This window comes from Lissotriton helveticus, chromosome 8 (assembly GCF_964261635.1).
Source record: "Lissotriton helveticus chromosome 8, aLisHel1.1, whole genome shotgun sequence".
Lineage (NCBI taxonomy): Eukaryota > Metazoa > Chordata > Amphibia > Caudata > Salamandridae > Lissotriton > Lissotriton helveticus.
The window spans coordinates 1,111,919,579-1,111,937,154 of NC_136069.1; positions in this window are offsets into that span (position 1 = coordinate 1,111,919,579).

The following is a 17,576-nucleotide window of genomic DNA, read 5'->3' on the forward strand; positions in this document are numbered from 1 at the left end:
TAGTGGGATGAGGCTGGAGGCTATAGCTGATGAGGGCTCCACAAGGCTGGATAGCCTTTCTAAGAAGGATTGCTGAACAGGATTTGCTGCTGCAGAGAAAAACGTAATGGGAGCTGCCACAAAGTTACGCCATCTGGCGATGCACCTTATGTGGAGTCCCAAGGTTTCAAATTTGGCTATTTGGTCACCTTTGCCAACACTTCCAAGGGTCCTGGACTGAAGGGACATCATTTGGAGTGTCAGGTCTCCATCAGGCTGTGTCCATGTATGAGTTCAAGATGATTAGAGCCTTTCTGTCCCTGAAGCTGTGACCATGAGCCCAGACAACTAACCCTTGGAGTCACAATGGTAGTTGTGCAGCAGGGCAGGCCTCTGAGGGCTCAGGCAGGCTTCAGGCAGCAGCACAGTACTCCCAGGTGCTGCAAAGCTGTATTTTGAAGTACAGAGCAGCAGAGAGTCCTCTTAGAGTTCTTCAGCAGGTCAAAAAAGTGACCTGAAGAGTAGGTCTGAGGGTCTTATATTTATACCTGGTGCCTTCTTTGATGAAGGAAAAGTTTCTGGGGAATTCCCTTTGAAGTGCTTGGAATTTCTTGCACCCCTGCCCTGGCTCCAGGCTGGCTTGCATGAGTAATGGTGTGGTTACAAGTCCTTTCTGTGAAGGCAGAGAATAGCCGAATGAGTTGCAAGTGGGGCTGTGCCCAGCTCTGCCATCTCCATCCTTCCAGTGATGGCCTATCCAGACACACCTAATCCCTCTATTGTTTGGTTGCCTTGGAAAAATATACAAAGTGCAATTGCCAACTACACCCAGTCATGTGCCCAAGACCAGGCTGCTGGCTGCAAATAATTATGGCAGGAAAATGCCAGCTTTCTAAAAGTGGCATTTTCAAAATTATAACTCAAAATCCGACTTTACCATTAAATAAGTTTTTAAACTGCAATTTCTCAGACACTAAACATGAAACCTTCACCTATTCCCAGTCAAAGGTTAGCACTTATTACATGGTAATACGTCAACCCAATGTTATCCAATTTGAGATGTTGCCTCACAGTGGTGAAAAACTAATTTAGTACTTTTTCATTACCAGGACATGTAAAACCTAAAGGTACATGCTCAACCATGTAATTACAATGCACTATGCCCTATGGGCTACATAGGGCCTAAAATAGCGGTGACTACATGTAAGTTTATAGTTTAAAGCTTGGCATGGCGGTTATATTTCCAAGTTGAGTTGGCACTTTAAAACTACATGCACGCTGCAGTGGCAGGCCAGGGACATGTTTTAAGAAGTTGCTTAAGTGGGTGGTACCATAGGTTCTGCAGGCCCAATAGCAGCGTTTCATTTACAGACCCTGACCCTTGATTTATGGTATACCACTTTACTTGGGACTTATAAGTAAATCTAGTCAGTTGTAAGCCAGTTTGACCATGCTTTAGGGAGTCAGCACAAGCACGTTAGCGCTGGTTAGCAGTGATAAAGGGCACAGAGTCCTAAAGCCAACAAAAACAAATTCTGGAAAAATAGCAGAGTGAAGGCAAAATGTTTGGGGGAGGGCCACCCTCTGGCTGATAGGTCTAACAACCAACAAATTACGCAGGTTCTTTTAGTCTTCATCCCATGCTTAATAAAACTTTTTTACTTTGAGGGCAACCATTTTCTAAAACTATTTTTATTAGGGTTTTCAATTGAGAACAAAGATAGTATTACAATAACAATCAAGTAAGCAAGACAATACTAAATGTCTATGCATAAACATAATTGTGAGGAATGTGCATAAGGCGAAAGGGATGAGGCGAGGCACATGTCTAAACGCCACAGGTCTAGATGTCCAGCGAGGGGAGCGGTAAAATACGGCCTGCCTTTCAAATTTACCGCAACATTAATAACTCCTCCCAACAGTAAAGTGCGATGTGAGGTAGAAGGGGTTGCAATTGAGGCATTAGAGGGTTTTTGAATAAGTATTAACATGAAGGTTGGGGGGTACAAGATTCGGCACACCCCATCGCGCTTGCCGGGTTATGTGAGGTTCTGGGTGCCGTCGTGTTTGGGCTCCAGCTATGGTAGCTGGGTACCTTGCAAAATGTGTGTTTCTACAGTGAGTCAGTAACCCCCTACTTGCAGTGCCAGATTAGTGCAGCCAGCCTTGGGTCTAGTCTCCTGGCAGGGTGATGAGGGGAGGTGGTGGACAGATGGGGCGAGTGAAGGATCTAGAGAGTGGGAAGGAGGAGATGCAGGCTGATTATAAGAAGAGCATAGGACGTCACGGAGGTGCAAGTGAGTGTCGGGGAAAATGAAAATCATTTGACTAGGGCACATTAAGAACATATTGACACAGACGTGAAGGCTTTTGGCATAATCACAATTCCGATAATAAAGTGTAAAGATGGTCGACATGAAGTAGAAAGTCACAGGCCTGAGGTGTACTGTACCAAAAGCAAATTTAGGCTCCATTATTCAAATATGTAGAACGAAAAGTTGATGTTGATCTCAACCCTTATCTGTATAATATAACCTCTAACAATGTGTTCCCCTATATGTGAAGTTTCGACTGGACAACCACTAAGAGCATTTATGAAACGTGCATTTGTAATAGGTCACCTACAGAAGATATGTGTTATTCATAAGGTGTATGCAGGGTAGTAAGTGAAAGTCTTCTGCCTTTTGGTAGCACGGCTAATTTGAAAGGTAATCCACTAAATGAGGCCCTTACATCTCCTTTGATCAGAGCCCAGTGGTTGTGATAAACCGAGCACTGCGAAATTATCAGTTTCTCTACCTTAAATTCCAAGCAGGTATGCTCCCCACACTATGTTAAATAGATTTATTTTAAGTGACCTATTTATATTCCATACTTACCTCCGTCTAAATTTATCATAGCATGCGGTGAAACTAAAATGAGAATATGTATTTTTAATCCGCATAAATCTTTTCATATTACTATTATGCTATTTACCAATTCATTCAAATGCCCTCAGGTCCTACAAAGGAATATGCTTTTTTCACGTTTGAAAGTGCCTTTTTGTTTTCTTGCCATAGTAAAGGCTCTTACTGTTAACTGTTTTATTTCATTCAGTATCTCTGTACTGGCAGAAAATGGATGTTCAAAAGAATGAAATATAGATAAGCGAAGGTTTATTTTCTATGTTTTTGTCACTTGTATAGCAGTCACCATGTGACCCTGAACCGAAAGCAGGAAATGCATTCCGGTATAACTACATAATTGCTGTGGCATATTTCAGGTGGAGAAACTCTACTTATTGAATCACTTGACTGCATGCAACCATTTCTATTTAGCCTTTTCAAGTAAATGTTTAAAATAATGGAACACATTTTCGAAATGCAAGGAAAGTGATTTTTAATGTCTTTATATATGTTGAAGCTCAGCAGCAACCTTCCATTTTCACAGTGCTTAATTTGTGTCAGTGATTGCAGATGGTGGGCAACGGCACTCATTTTTGTGGGGCCGGTACTTATCTTCCATCACCAGCTCATGATGACCGAAAACAAAAAACAAAAACAGAAAAGGGAGAAAGCTGGAAGAGAAAAGCGGGTACGCGGGTATAAAAAGAACGCAGGGGAAAGAAAACCATGCAGGTCTGAGATAAAGGTATAGAAAATATAGGGTTGTGGAAAAAAGAAAAATGAAGGAGGTGGAATAAAGACAATGCACATTGGCATTTTCCAACCACAGACAATGCGATATCGGGCTTGCAAGTTCAAACCACTCAAAGAGTTCTCTGCAAGCCAACATAAGGAGTGGCAATTCAGACCAACTTCACTGTGAATAAATATGAAATATGTCTGCCCTTGGAACTTATCAACCTTGCTTTACTTTAGGTACATTTTTGTGTCACCTGGGCCTTTAAAGCAGGCGCGCTCTGGTGAAGGATCACACCAACACCAGAAAGTATTCCACTGGAGGAAAGACATTTGGTCCTAGAGTCCTAGAGTTTATCAGTCCTACAAGACGGCATCTAAGTCAAGAGTCTCTGCATCTAATCACTACCTAAGGAAGGTTGAAACCAGGTGGTTCCAGCCAAATTCAAATGTCCAAACTGAAGGGACCCAAAGGAAAAGCCAGTCTCGGGGATTGCCTCCTGGAGCATCCAACCATTCCAGTACCTGAGATGATAAATCATCAAGTCCACAACAGTGTTGTCAACTCCAACTTAAAGGTCAGGTGAGAAAAATATGTATTTTATGCTGAATTGACAATAGAAATGTAACCAGATCAACATTTGATGTCATTTGCAAGCAGCCCTGCACCATTACTGCATAAGTACCCACTTCTTAGTTCTACCTGGATTTTTAGGTCTCGGCTGCACACGCGTAAGCGCGTGTCCGCCGACAGCCTATTGTTGCCGTGTCTCCTTTCCAGGAGACACTGCTGGCCGCGCGCATCGCCTTGGAGGCGATTTCAAACGAGCACGCGCACTCTCACACACACACACACAGAAGCGCCCATGCACGCACGCACGCACGCACATACAGCCTCCCACACACACATACACACGCACACAGACACACGAGTGCTGCCCCCCTCGCCCCCCCGCACACCGCACACCGCACCCCCCAGCCCTTTCTAACTTACCGGGGCAATCTCGGGGGATTCCGCCGCTGCAGCTCTTGCCAGCTCCTTTCACGGGGTTCCCTCTTGGTCAAGGGAGCCCCGCAAAAGTCGCCTAACCTCCTGCTGGCGGGCCCAGGGTTCTCCACTGCTCACAGGAGCCCCGGGCCGCGATACGCATGCCTCCTCTTCCGGTCCTGACGCGGCCCCGCCCCCGTCACAGGCGACATTGCCTGACTTCCGGTGGGGAAAGCGAAAGCAATCGGAGCCGGTCGCGCGCGGTTTTATATGTAAAGCAGACTTCTCACAACTCTGTATAAATATATTTCTGCTTTGTCTACGGCGGCGCGAACAAATAATATTAAGCATTATCATTTCATTACAAAGAACTTGGTCACAAAATAATGTTAAAAGCTCTAAATTAAATGCTGCAAGACCTATTGCATTGTAAATGCTTGTTAAAGTAGTATTCAGTTTAGCCAACTCTGACTTTTACTTTAAATGTCAATTACTACAAAAGGATTGCATGATGAATGCTTGCCCTATAGATTTCAAGACAGATCTAGACATCATGAAACAAAGAAACCTTACAAACATGGTGTTGGTGATTGCTTGTGATGTGTGGTTAGATAAAAAGAAGTTTTCATTCTTTGACTGAGGTGGCACTTTCAGCCGGTTATTGTTTCCAAAATTGTTTATTTTCTTTTTTTAGCAGTTTAAAAACTCTTATTTTTCAGCATGGGCATGTTCCCAGGGGGTTTCGCCAGAGACAGATTTTGTGTGAGAGTACTGTAGAGACTCTCTTTTATGAGATTTAGTTAAATAATCCATTAATTCTTTGTATTTAGGATTAGGGTCTGTTTTAGACTTTGGAAGGTATCCTGCCTGTCAGGATGACTGTGGCCTTTCATCTGTCACCCTGGCTGGACTATTACCCACCATAACTTTTGCCATTCAGAAAGCTCTGTGCCTTCAGAGTAGTCTCTATTGTGGTGGCTACTTGGAGGGCACTGAAAGTTTGATAAGTGACCAACTTTTTCAGGATGGGAATATTTTTGAAATACAAAAAATAGATTACCCTAACACTCTGGAAGTTTTCTCCCAGGGTTTGAAGGTCGTTTTTCTATTTTTCTGTTTGGCATCCTGGAGGGCCTGAACAAACAAAAAAAACACATCAGGCTGTCCACTTTAAATGGGGCAGATGGTCTGATGTTTTCAGTGTAGAGCTCTCACCAGCCGAGTCAGTGAGTTCACCATCATCAAAAAAGAGGGTCTTCTAGCTCAAAATAGGGGGTGTGTTGTCAATTTGGTGGACTGAGTACTCAAACAGACATGTTTGTGGCTCTGTACCCTGTTCTTCAATCTCTAGATCAGTCCATTAGTGAAGATATCCTCCTGTCCTCAACATTGATGTCATCAATGATGTCATTTAAAATGTCATGAATGAGGTCATAAGCAACACATGGTGGAGGCACAAGGTATAATTAACTCAGTAGATAGCAACTAGTGAATTTCAGTGTTATTTCAGATTTCTACATTAGTTTTCGTCTAATTTCAACACGTAACTATAATGTCACTCTAACATTTGTTTTTTTAAGTGAACATCTAGTTTTTTTAAATGTGAGCTAAACTCTTATTACCAAACCTAACGATAAGGTCACTTCAACCATTGGTTTTTTTTCCACTGAATTTTTTTTTTTACATAAGGTAAAGTTAATTTGCTATAGCTAACTTTAATGTCTCTTTAGCCTTTGTATTTTTTGGTGAATTTCATTTTTTATTTTATTTTATTTTTACGTTAGGGATGTTCTGATTACCATACCTAACTATAATGTCACTTTAACATTTGTTTTTTGACAGTGAATTTCAGCTTTTTCATTATATTCAGACAATTTACCCTCTGTCTACTGCCATTGACACTCTGCAGAGGGGGTTGGCTGAAGGGCCTGTACTCTGGCCAGGTCCTTTGTCAAACTCAGCAAAGGCAGCCATCCCACCAGCCTTTGGCCATGCACAGCAGGCAGATAGCCTCAGGTCCTGGCATCCAGGTTGGCCCTGTGACCAACCCTGTTGCGGGCCAACAACCGCCCATTGCATATGGTCTTCAGCCGTGTGCAGTAGGGGTTTAGCCACAGGGCCTGGCCTGTGGCCAGGGACTCCATCCAACCCCTCCAGGGATGGCCAACCCCAACTTGTGCAATGGCCTTCGGACACTTGGTTGTGTTCGACCCCCAACAGGTGCCCATTACCCCTGAACACTGAACTCACATTATGTTTTAATTTTTTAAAATGTGTTTCCAGGTACTATAGTACTCCCATGATACCGATGTTCAAGCTCCAGCCTACTGATAGAGCCATATCATGCAACCTTCCTTGGAGCAACTTGCAAAGAACTGCAGTACATGAGATGAAGCTTGAGCAGCAGCTCTTGTGAATTTATCTCTGTACTTTATGGGATGGTCACACTAGGTCCTCTGGCATGACATTTCTAATTATTTTGAGCTTTGAGCCCTGGACAGAATGCCCTAGGGTCCACCCCGCAAGTATCAGGTTGTCATGGTGTTCCTACTCTGCCCCTAATTTTCTATGGGATGTGGATAGCCAATCGGATCATCAGGTACCACCAGGTCAGTACTTGCCCTGCAGTACTCAAAGGGCCTACAGGAGAAAACGCACCCTCCGCAAATCAGAGTGCCTTATTTGTTTAGTTCATGGTACCAAAAGCCTCCAGTAGGAGTCCCACAAGACCAACAGTCCGGACATACCTAACTTTTTAACCCCTTTCAGACCACCCAAGCACCACTTTATATGTGAATTTTTCAGAAACGGCTGAATAGATTTACATAGAATCCCAAAAAGCGAGCTCTGCGGGTAAAGTTCTAACTTTTTGTCAAATTTGGTGTAATTTGTTCAGCTTTTTTTGTGTATCATAAAGCAAGTTTCCTATGGGAATTAACATAGGAAATCAACATTTTCAGAACTTCTTTTTCTTGGCTCCCTACTTTACTAATCATTGCAGAACTTTCCAAGAAGGACCTAAGGTGGGAAGATATTTTTGGCACGCTTCTTGAGGATTTGCCAAATGGCACCCAAGATATTAGCAAAACATAAAATGGTCATCCTCAGTAAAGTCCGACTAAACTATAAATAACTACACACTTCGGCAAAGAGTGAGTCTTGTCACAAAGTTCAGTAGTTCATTCACAGGTCAATTTCTTTGCAGCATACTTTGTTGGATGCGATCTCCCCCTGCCCTCTGGTGGATTCAGCGACTTTTTAACAGACCAGTGTTATGATGAACTTTCTTATTTTTACATCCTGACTAGTTTAACAATATGTTCAAATATCTTCATATTTATTACTATTATTAACAATTTGTTAATTTTTATTGTGTTTTCTCCCATCTTTACCCATGTGATTTTCGCAGTTCAAAATTAATATTTGTTTGCTTGTCTTACTTTAGGTTTTATCTGTTCTCTTGGTATTTGACTGCAAAACTGTCAACTGTGGGGCATATCAGCAAGGGCTTTATCTCTGCTTTTTTGGCTTTAAAAGCCAAAAAAGCAGAGATAAAACTATCGCCCTATTAACAAGAGGGTGCTAACATGCATAATCGCATGTTAGCACCCTTTTTCCCTACGCCTCCCTGTGCATCTCTAATGAGATACACAGTGGGTGTTCCTCCCCAAAGTAACTGGAGAAATGTCGCTAAACGACATTTCTCCAATTTTCAATCGGCACACTAACAAACATAGCGATAAGAAAAGTAGCGCTAACCGCGGTTATCGCTACTTTCCTTACTCCTGTTTTTAGTTTGACTTAGCCATGATATCCAATGGAAGGTGGATATCATGGTTAAGTTTGCCATGCCCTATCAACAACGTAGCACCAAACGTTGTGCGATTATCGTTGGAATCCCAGTGATAATTGCACATTTGGAAGCTAACTCGGGTATTTTTATCGATCTGGAGATGAGCGTCGCTGATAGCGCGCTATCTCCGCGATAACAACAAGCGATAGCCGGCGATAACTATCCTAGTGCTAAGTGTGCTTAGCGATAATTATCACCGGTTGTTGATGAAATGCCCCTAAATTGTGTCGTATAGCACTGCTGGCAAGCTTACTCTTAATACTCAGACCACACCACCTAAGGGAGGCGCAAGACTTTCTTTAACCCGTATCTGAATAGGTGGCAACAGAATGTTGAGAAAACTCTGCCAAACTACTCTTCCACCTTTACTTTCCCATTGACATCCTCACTTTCTGAAGCCCATTGTTGCTCCACTTACACTCAGAGATGACATCCCATCACGCCCACCCAATCCTGTAGAAAAAGGCTACAGTAAAAAGATCCTTGCAGGGTGAATGTTGTAAATTTCCTGTTGCAGATATTAAACCTTTATTTCCATCTTATGCTTCTCCTTGACCTGAAACAGGATGGCTTGGGACAAATATATCTGGTTGTTTAACCAATAGTGTACTCCGCCCAGTATTTACCGCAGTCCGCAGTGCCGAGACACCTACGGGTATTTGAGCGCTTTACAAATCTCAAAAATAAATAAAATAAACTAATTTATGTGGGAATTCTGATCACCACCCTTGGTGACCTTTCCCTTTTTTGCTTCAACTTGTCTCAAGCGGTTTCATTTTGCCATACTACTAATTGAACTGATACCTTTTCAAAGGGTAACTTACACTTGCATAAACAGTTGTGGACTATAACTGGTTATTTGTGCACATTTTAAACCAATTACCAAAGCAAAACAAAAGACTTCTGAAGTGATCAGGCATGTAAACCTTTTCTTGCAAGTGTTCTATGGAAAGGATTTCCATGGAAGCCGAATTATGAACGTTTTGGGAGCTGCCACAAAGTCACGCCATCTGGCGATGCACCTTATGTGGAGTCCCAAGGTTTCAAATTTGGCTATTTGGTCACCTTTGCCAACACTTCCAAGGGTCCTGGACTGAAGGGACATCATTTGGAGTGTCAGGTCTCCATCAGGCTGTGTCCATGTATGAGTTCAAGATGATTAGAGCCTTTCTGTCCCTGAAGCTGTGACCATGAGCCCAGACAACTAACCCTTGGAGTCACAATGGTAGTTGTGCAGCAGGGCAGGCCTCTGAGGGCTTAGGCAGGCTTCAGGCAACAGCACAGTACTCCCAGCTGCTGCAAAGCTGTATTTTGAAGTACAGAGCAGCAGAGAGTCCTCTGAGAGTTCTTCAGCAGGTCAAGAAAGTGACCTGAAGAGTAGGTCTGAGCTTCTTATATTTATACCTGGTGCCTTCTTTGATGAAGGAAAAGTTTCTGGGGAATTCCCTTTGAAGTGCTTGGAATTTCTTGCACCCCTGCCCTGGCTCCAGGCTGGCTTGCATGAGTAATAGTGTGGTTACAAGTCCTTTCTGTGAAGGCAGAGAATAGCCGAATGAGTTGCAAGTGGGGCTGTGCCCAGCTCTGCCATCTCCATCCTTCCAGTGATGGCCTATCCAGACACACCTAATCCCTCTATTGTTTGGTTGCCTTGGAAAAATATACAAAGTGCAATTGCCAACTACACCCAGTCATGTGCCCATGACCAGGCTGCTGGCTGCAAATAATTATGGCAGGAAAATGCCAGCTTTCTAAAAGTGGCATTTTCAAAATTATAACTCAAAATCCGACTTTACCATTAAAAAAGTTTTTAAACTGCAATTTCTCAGACACCTAACATGAAACCTTCACCTATTCCCAGTCAAAGGTTAGCACTTATTACATGGTAATATGTCAACCCAATGTCATCCAATTTGAGATGTAGGCCTCACAGTGGTGAAAAACTAATTTAGTACTTTTTCAATACCAGGACATGTAAAACCTAAAGGTACATGCTCAACCATTTAATTACAATGCACTATGCCCTATGGGCTACATAGGGCCTAAAATAGCGGTGACTACATGTAAGTTTATAGTTTAAAGCTTGGCATGGCGGTTATATTTCCAAGTTGAATTGGCACTTTAAAACTACATGCACGCTGCAGTGGCAGGCCAGGGACATGTTTTAAGAAGTTGCTTAAGTGGGTGGTACCATAGGTTCTGCCGGCCCAATAGCAGCGTTTCATTTACAGACCCTGACCCTTGATTTATGGTATACCACTTTACTTGGGACTTATAAGTAAATCTAGTCAGTTGTAAGCCAGTTTGACCATGCTTTAGGGAGTCAGCACAAGCACGTTAGCGCTGGTTAGCAGTGATAAAGTGCACAGAGTCCTAAAGCCAACAAAAACAAATTCTGGAAAAATAGCAGAGTGAAGGCAAAATGTTTGGGGGAGGACCACCCTCTGGCTGATAGGTCTAACAACCAACAAATTACGCAGGTTTTTTAGTCTTCATCCCATGCTTAATAAAACTTTTTTACTTTGAGGGCAACCATTTTCTAAAACTATTTTTATTAGGGTTTTCAATTGAGAACAAAGATAGTATTACAATAACAATCAAGTAAGCAAGACAATACTAAATGTCTATGCATAAACATAATTGTGAGGAATGTGCATAAGGCGAAAGGGATGAGGCGAGGCACATGTCTAAACGCCACAGGTCTAGATGTCCAGCGAGGGGAGCGGTAAAATACGGCCTGCCTTTCAAATTTACCGCAACATTAATAACTCCTCCCAACAGTAAAGTGCGATGTGAGGTAGAAGGGGTTGCAATTGAGGCATTAGAGGGTTTTTGAATAAGTATTAACATGAAGGTTGGGGGGTACAAGATTCGGCACACCCCATCGCGCTTGCCGGGTTATGTGAGGTTCTGGGTGCCGTCGTGTTTGGGCTCCAGCTATGGTAGCTGGGTACCTTGCAAAATGTGTGTTTCTACAGTGAGTCAGTAACCCCCTACTTGCAGTGCCAGATTAGTGCAGCCAGCCTTGGGTCTAGTCTCCTGGCAGGGTGATGAGGGGAGGTGGTGGACAGATGGGGCGAGTGAAGGATCTAGAGAGTGGGAAGGAGGAGATGCAGGCTGATTATAAGAAGAGCATAGGACGTCACGGAGGTGCAAGTGAGTGTCGGGGAAAATGAAAATCATTTGACTAGGGCACATTAAGAACATATTGACACAGACGTGAAGGCTTTTGGCATAATCACAATTCCGATAATAAAGTGTAAAGATGGTCGACATGAAGTAGAAAGTCACAGGCCTGAGGTGTACTGTACCAAAAGCAAATTTAGGCTCCATTATTCAAATATGTAGAACGAAAAGTTGATGTTGATCTCAACCCTTATCTGTATAATATAACCTCTAACAATGTGTTCCCCTATATGTGAAGTTTCGACTGGACAACCACTAAGAGCATTTATGAAACGTGCATTTGTAATAGGTCACCTACAGAAGATATGTGTTATTCATAAGGTGTATGCAGGGTAGTAAGTGAAAGTCTTCTGCCTTTTGGTAGCACGGCTAATTTGAAAGGTAATCCACTAAATGAGGCCCTTACATCTCCTTTGATCAGAGCCCAGTGGTTGTGATAAACCGAGCACTGCGAAATTATCAGTTTCTCTACCTTAAATTCCAAGCAGGTATGCTCCCCACACTATGTTAAATAGATTTATTTTAAGTGACCTATTTATATTCCATACTTACCTCCGTCTAAATTTATCATAGCATGCGGTGAAACTAAAATGAGAATATGTATTTTTAATCCGCATAAATCTTTTCATATTACTATTATGCTATTTACCAATTCATAGAAATGCCCTCAGGTCCTACAAAGGATATGTTTTTTTCACGTTTGAAAGTGCCTTTTTGTTTTCTTGCCATAGTAAAGGCTCTTACTGTTAACTGTTTTATTTCATTCAGTATCTCTGTACTGGCAGAAAATGAATGTTCAAAAGAATGAAATATAGATAAGCGAAGGTTTATTTTCTATGTTTTTGTCACTTGTATAGCAGTCACCATGTGACCTTGAACCGAAAGCAGGAAATGCATTCCTGTATAACTACATAACTGCTGTGGCATATTTCAGGTAGAGAAACTCTACTTATTGAATCACCTCACTGCATGCAACCATTTCTATTTAGCCATTTCAAGTAAATGTTTAAAATAATGGAACACATTTTCGAAATGCAAGGAACGTGATTTTTAATGTCTTTATATATGTTGAAGCTCAGCGGCCACCTTCCATTTTCATGGCCATTGCTTAATTTGTGTCAGTGATTGCAGATGGTGGGCACCGGCACTCATTTTTGTGGGGCCGGTACTTATTTTCCATCATCAGCTCATGATGACCGAAAACAAAAAACTAAAACAGAAAAGGGAGAAAGCTGGAAGAGAAAAGCGGGTAAGCAGGTATAAAAAGAAGGCAGGGGAAAGAAAAACATGCAGGTCTGAGATAAAGATATAGAAAATGTAGGGTTGTGGAAAAAAGAAAGATGAAGGAGGTGGAATAAAGACATTGCACATTGGCATTTTCCAACCACAGCGTCCTGCCGCACTGACTGCGAGCGCCTAAGAAATTCTTTTGACACCTACACTTATGTTTTTTTCCAAAATGAGTTTTGCAAGACTGCCATCTTTGATGTCAGGCAGCAATTACATTCTCCAAGGAAAACTACAGAAAACGCGAGATCGGGCTTGCAAGTTCAAACCACTCAATGAGTTCTCTGCAAGCCAACATAAGGAGTGGCAATTCAGACCAACTTCACTGTGAATAAATATGAAATATGTCCGCCCCTGGAACTTATCAAACTTGCTTTACTTTAGGTACATTTTTGGGTCACCTGGACCTTCAAAGCAGGAGCGCTCTGGAGAAGGATCACACCCACACCAGAAAGTAAGCAATCAAACCGCTGGAGGAAAGACATTTGGTCCTAGAGTTTATCAGTCCTACAAAATGGCATCTAAGTCAAGAGTCTCTGCATCTAATCACTACCTAAGGAAGGTTGAAACCAGATGGTTCCATCCAAATTCAAAGGTCCAAACTGTAGGGAACCAAAACAAAAGCCAGGGTCTCGGGGAATGCCTCCTGGAGCATCCAACTATTCCAGTACCTGAGATGATAAATCATCAAGTCCACAACAGTGTTGTCGACTCCAACTTAAAGTTCAGGTGAGAAAAATATGTAATTTATGGTGAATTGACACTAGAAATTTAACCAGATCAACATTTGATGTCATTTGCAAGCAGCCCAGCACCATTACTGCAAATAGATTCAATGCCCTGTCAGGGCTCAATGATTGCGACTGACTTGGTCTTAAACATGTTGGCCGTAATTTGGAGCATGACTCTAATCCCCCCCATGACCACGCCCTCAACGGGGCGTCTACGATGAAGGGTAATATCAACCCAGTAGTCGTCGTTGGCAATGCTATTGATCCAGATGCACCCCTGGCAGGCACTCCTGGGGAACCAGTAAACAATGACAGGGATGTTGTGGGAAGTCTGGTGTCTTGAAATATAGCAGGCATGCGTCATAAACAGGAGTCACAAGATTGGGTGAATTTTGTTAATAGTTTTGATGTGTGTATGTTTCAAGAGACATGGATGTGTGAACCTTCCTTCCTCCAGGGGTATTTGAATTACTCGGTTCCTGCAACTAAAGGCCGAAAGGGTCGCCCAAAGGGAGGTTTGACTATCTGGGTGCGGCAAAGTTTGCCTCTTTCTGTCAAGGTGGTAGAATCTGGTAGCAAGGATATCCAATTTATAAAAGTGGATATGGGCCTATTAGGGCGTCTTGATATATACAATGTATATGCTAGGGGTAATAAGGGAGGGAAGTCAGAAGTTTTAGCGGCTTTGGTTACCCTACTTGAAACCCATTCCCTGGATAATAATATCATAATTGCCGGTGATTTTAACCGCACGTTTGAACCCCTGGATATTTGTGATGATCTTGCTGGGGCGGAGGATAGGCAATGGGGAGTTCCCGAAATAGATTTTGACCCTGTCAAACGTTGGTCTGAGGACATTATTTGTCTAAATGCCATCTGTTTCGAAAGGGGTCTCAGGGCACTAAATGGGAGAGCAAAGAGTGACGAGGGGGGTGCTTGTACCTTTGACAATGGACGAAATAGGAGCAGGATAGATTACGTTCTGTGTAGCCTTAAACTATGGAAGCTAGTCTGTGACAGGGAAGTCAAGCGTAGGCTCGAAAGTGACCATGATCCTCTGTGCATAGTGCACAAATGGTGGACATTTTTAAAAGGGAATCCAACTATAGAGTGGGATGGTGTCCCCTTGCCTGTCCCCACTAATGACATGCGCCGGCTAAAATGGCCTTGTGTTTTGGCTGACCAACAGTCTATGGCTAGTATAAACATAGAGGTGGACAGGGCGATAAATGCCCTGGAGCAGGCTAATACAGTCACGCCAGGGTCAAACGAAGTAACAGCTATTCATGATAATCTCTTTTCTGCTATTAAATCCCATTTTCAGAAACCAGTCAGGAAAACCAACAGGGTACCTATTAGGCCTGTGAAGTGGTACAATGTGCAGTGTAGGAATGCCAGGTTAGCTCTGGGCACTGCTATTATTAGCAGGGAACAGGTGGCTATTCGTAGTGCTAGAAAGAACTACAAAGATAGTATAGCCACAGCAAAAAAAATGTGGGACGAGCGGCACTGGAGTGAACTAAGGGAAGCAAGTAGGACCAAAGATTCCAGACTTTTCTGGAACATTGTTAAATGGAGTAGAGGTGGTCTACCTGACTGTCTCGATAATAATGTCCCGGAGGAGGATTGGGTCAATTATTTTAAGCCACAATATGCTGAAACTTCCCCTGGCACTGAGATGGATGGGTTCAAGGCTGTGTATCCCAAAGATAACTTTTTTAGTTACAAAGAGGTGTTGTTGGCCCTAAGTGCAGTGTCTAGGGTCAGAGCACCAGGCTTGGATGGGGTCCCGGCGGATCTTTTTATTAACGATACGGAACGCTGGGGTAAATATATTTTTCTTTCTGTTAATGCTGTTGCCCAGGGAGCATTGGTACCGTCATCCTGGAAGGGTGCAATTATTATTCCCGTATACAAGAAAGGCGATCGGGGGCTTCCGGGTAATTACAGACCCATAAGCTTGATTGCCACCATTCAAAAGGTGGTGGGGAGGATGGTTGTGAACAAGCTTATGGACTGGGTTGATGAGCATAATCTATTATCCCCCTATCAAGCCGGGTTTCGGAAGGCCACTAGTACGGTGGATCAGGTGTTCCGCTTTACTCTATTACGGTGGCGAACTGTGGTGCTAGGTGAGGGCATCCTGTATGCAGCTTTTGTGGATCTGTGGGCTGCCTTCGATCTGGTCCCCAGGACTAAGCTGTGGTCAGTGCTGAGGAGCCTGGGACTACCGGAGGAACTACTGACTATGATTATGAGGTTGCACGAGGCAAACTTCGCTAAGATCCAGTGGGGTAGGCAGGGTAAGGTCACCGCCCACTTTCCGGTCGAGCAGGGTGTTCGGCAAGGGTGTGCGATGGCCCCCTTTCGTTATTTATTAACGGGGTAGTAGCAAGAATGCTGTCTGTTAATGTAGATGCACCCTCGTTGGCGGACATTAAGCTACCAATTTTATTGTTCGCAGATGACACCCTGATCTTATCAAAGACCGCAAGTGGCCTGCAACGTGCTCTCTATATTTTTGACCAATTTTGTGGGGAGCATGGTTTAGAAGTCAATGTGGCTAAAACCAAGCTAATGATTTTCAACCCCCATAGTAGTTTTCGATCTAAGGTGTTCATGAACCATCGTCCTTTAGAGATAGTCAAAGCTTTTACCTATCTTGGTATCTATGTAACTAACGATCTAAGATGGTCCCAGCATATCGATCTTGCGGTACTAAGGCATAGACAATTAGCTGGAGCCCTTGGGGCAGAGCATAGAAAATCAAAGTCTAAACCGATCACACCAGCACTACAGGTATACAAAGCAAAAGCCCTCGGCTCAGCATTGTATGGGGCTGAGCTGTGGGGTTTTGGGAAGCTTCATTTAATGCAGAAGTCCGAAAATAAGTTTCTTTGGGCAATTACTGGTCTTCCCAAAAGTACCCCATTGCTCCCCCTTAGATATGAGTTGGGTAGGAAGGCTGTAGAAGACTTGGCGAAGCTTCGCCAGATTTTATATCGGAGGCGGCTCTGGAACACTCCAGAGCTTAAACATTATGCCGAGGGCTTTCTAGCAATGATTGAAGCTGATGTATTCCACAGGATAAAATGGTTAAAAGATCTTAGAACCATGTTATGTGTGCTTGGCCTCCAATTCCTTTGGAATAACCCATCAGGCGTCCTTTTTCCTGGTAAAAAAACATTAAAGGAGTTATATTGGGATTATGTGGCCAAGCGGGACTGGAGAAAAACTGATGCCGGATCTATGACAGGTCGTTTTTTGGAAGCTAAAATCTTCCCCAATCGAGAACTCTACTGGGACAACATAACCAAGCCAGGGGACAGGAAGCTTCTTTTTCAAATTAGGATAGGTGCTCTCCCTCTCAGGTCCCTAACTGGCAGGTGGAGGGGTTCATCTAATACTACCTGCCCTGCCTGTGGAACTCCAAAGGAAACTATTGGGCACTTCTTATTTTCTTGTAGAGCCTATGTCGTCCCAAGGCGAATTTGGCTAACACCGGTCTTTAAAAATTTGGGCACCTCTAGTGGCTCTGTAGCTCTGAGAATTATCTGCACCAGTACTTGTTTGCCATTAGCTATAGCAATAGCCAAATTTCTGGGGTGGGCATGGTCTATCAGGCAGAAAGTCATAGCCGAGAGACTGCCTATATAGGGATTGTTTTACTGTACCTAATGAGGTATTGTGTAAATTTTAACCATATGTATTTTTTATGTTTTCTATGCATTGTAATTGATTCTTATCTGAACGAGGTACCTATTTAATGATGTTTTAAATTTATGTATGTATTGTGCTTTTATGAGAATTACTCGAATAAAGCCTCTTTGACTTGACTTGCATAAGTACCCACTTCTTAGCTCTACCTGTATTTTTATAGTAGTATTCAGTTTAGCCAACTCTGAGTTTTACTTTAAATGTCAATTAATACAAAA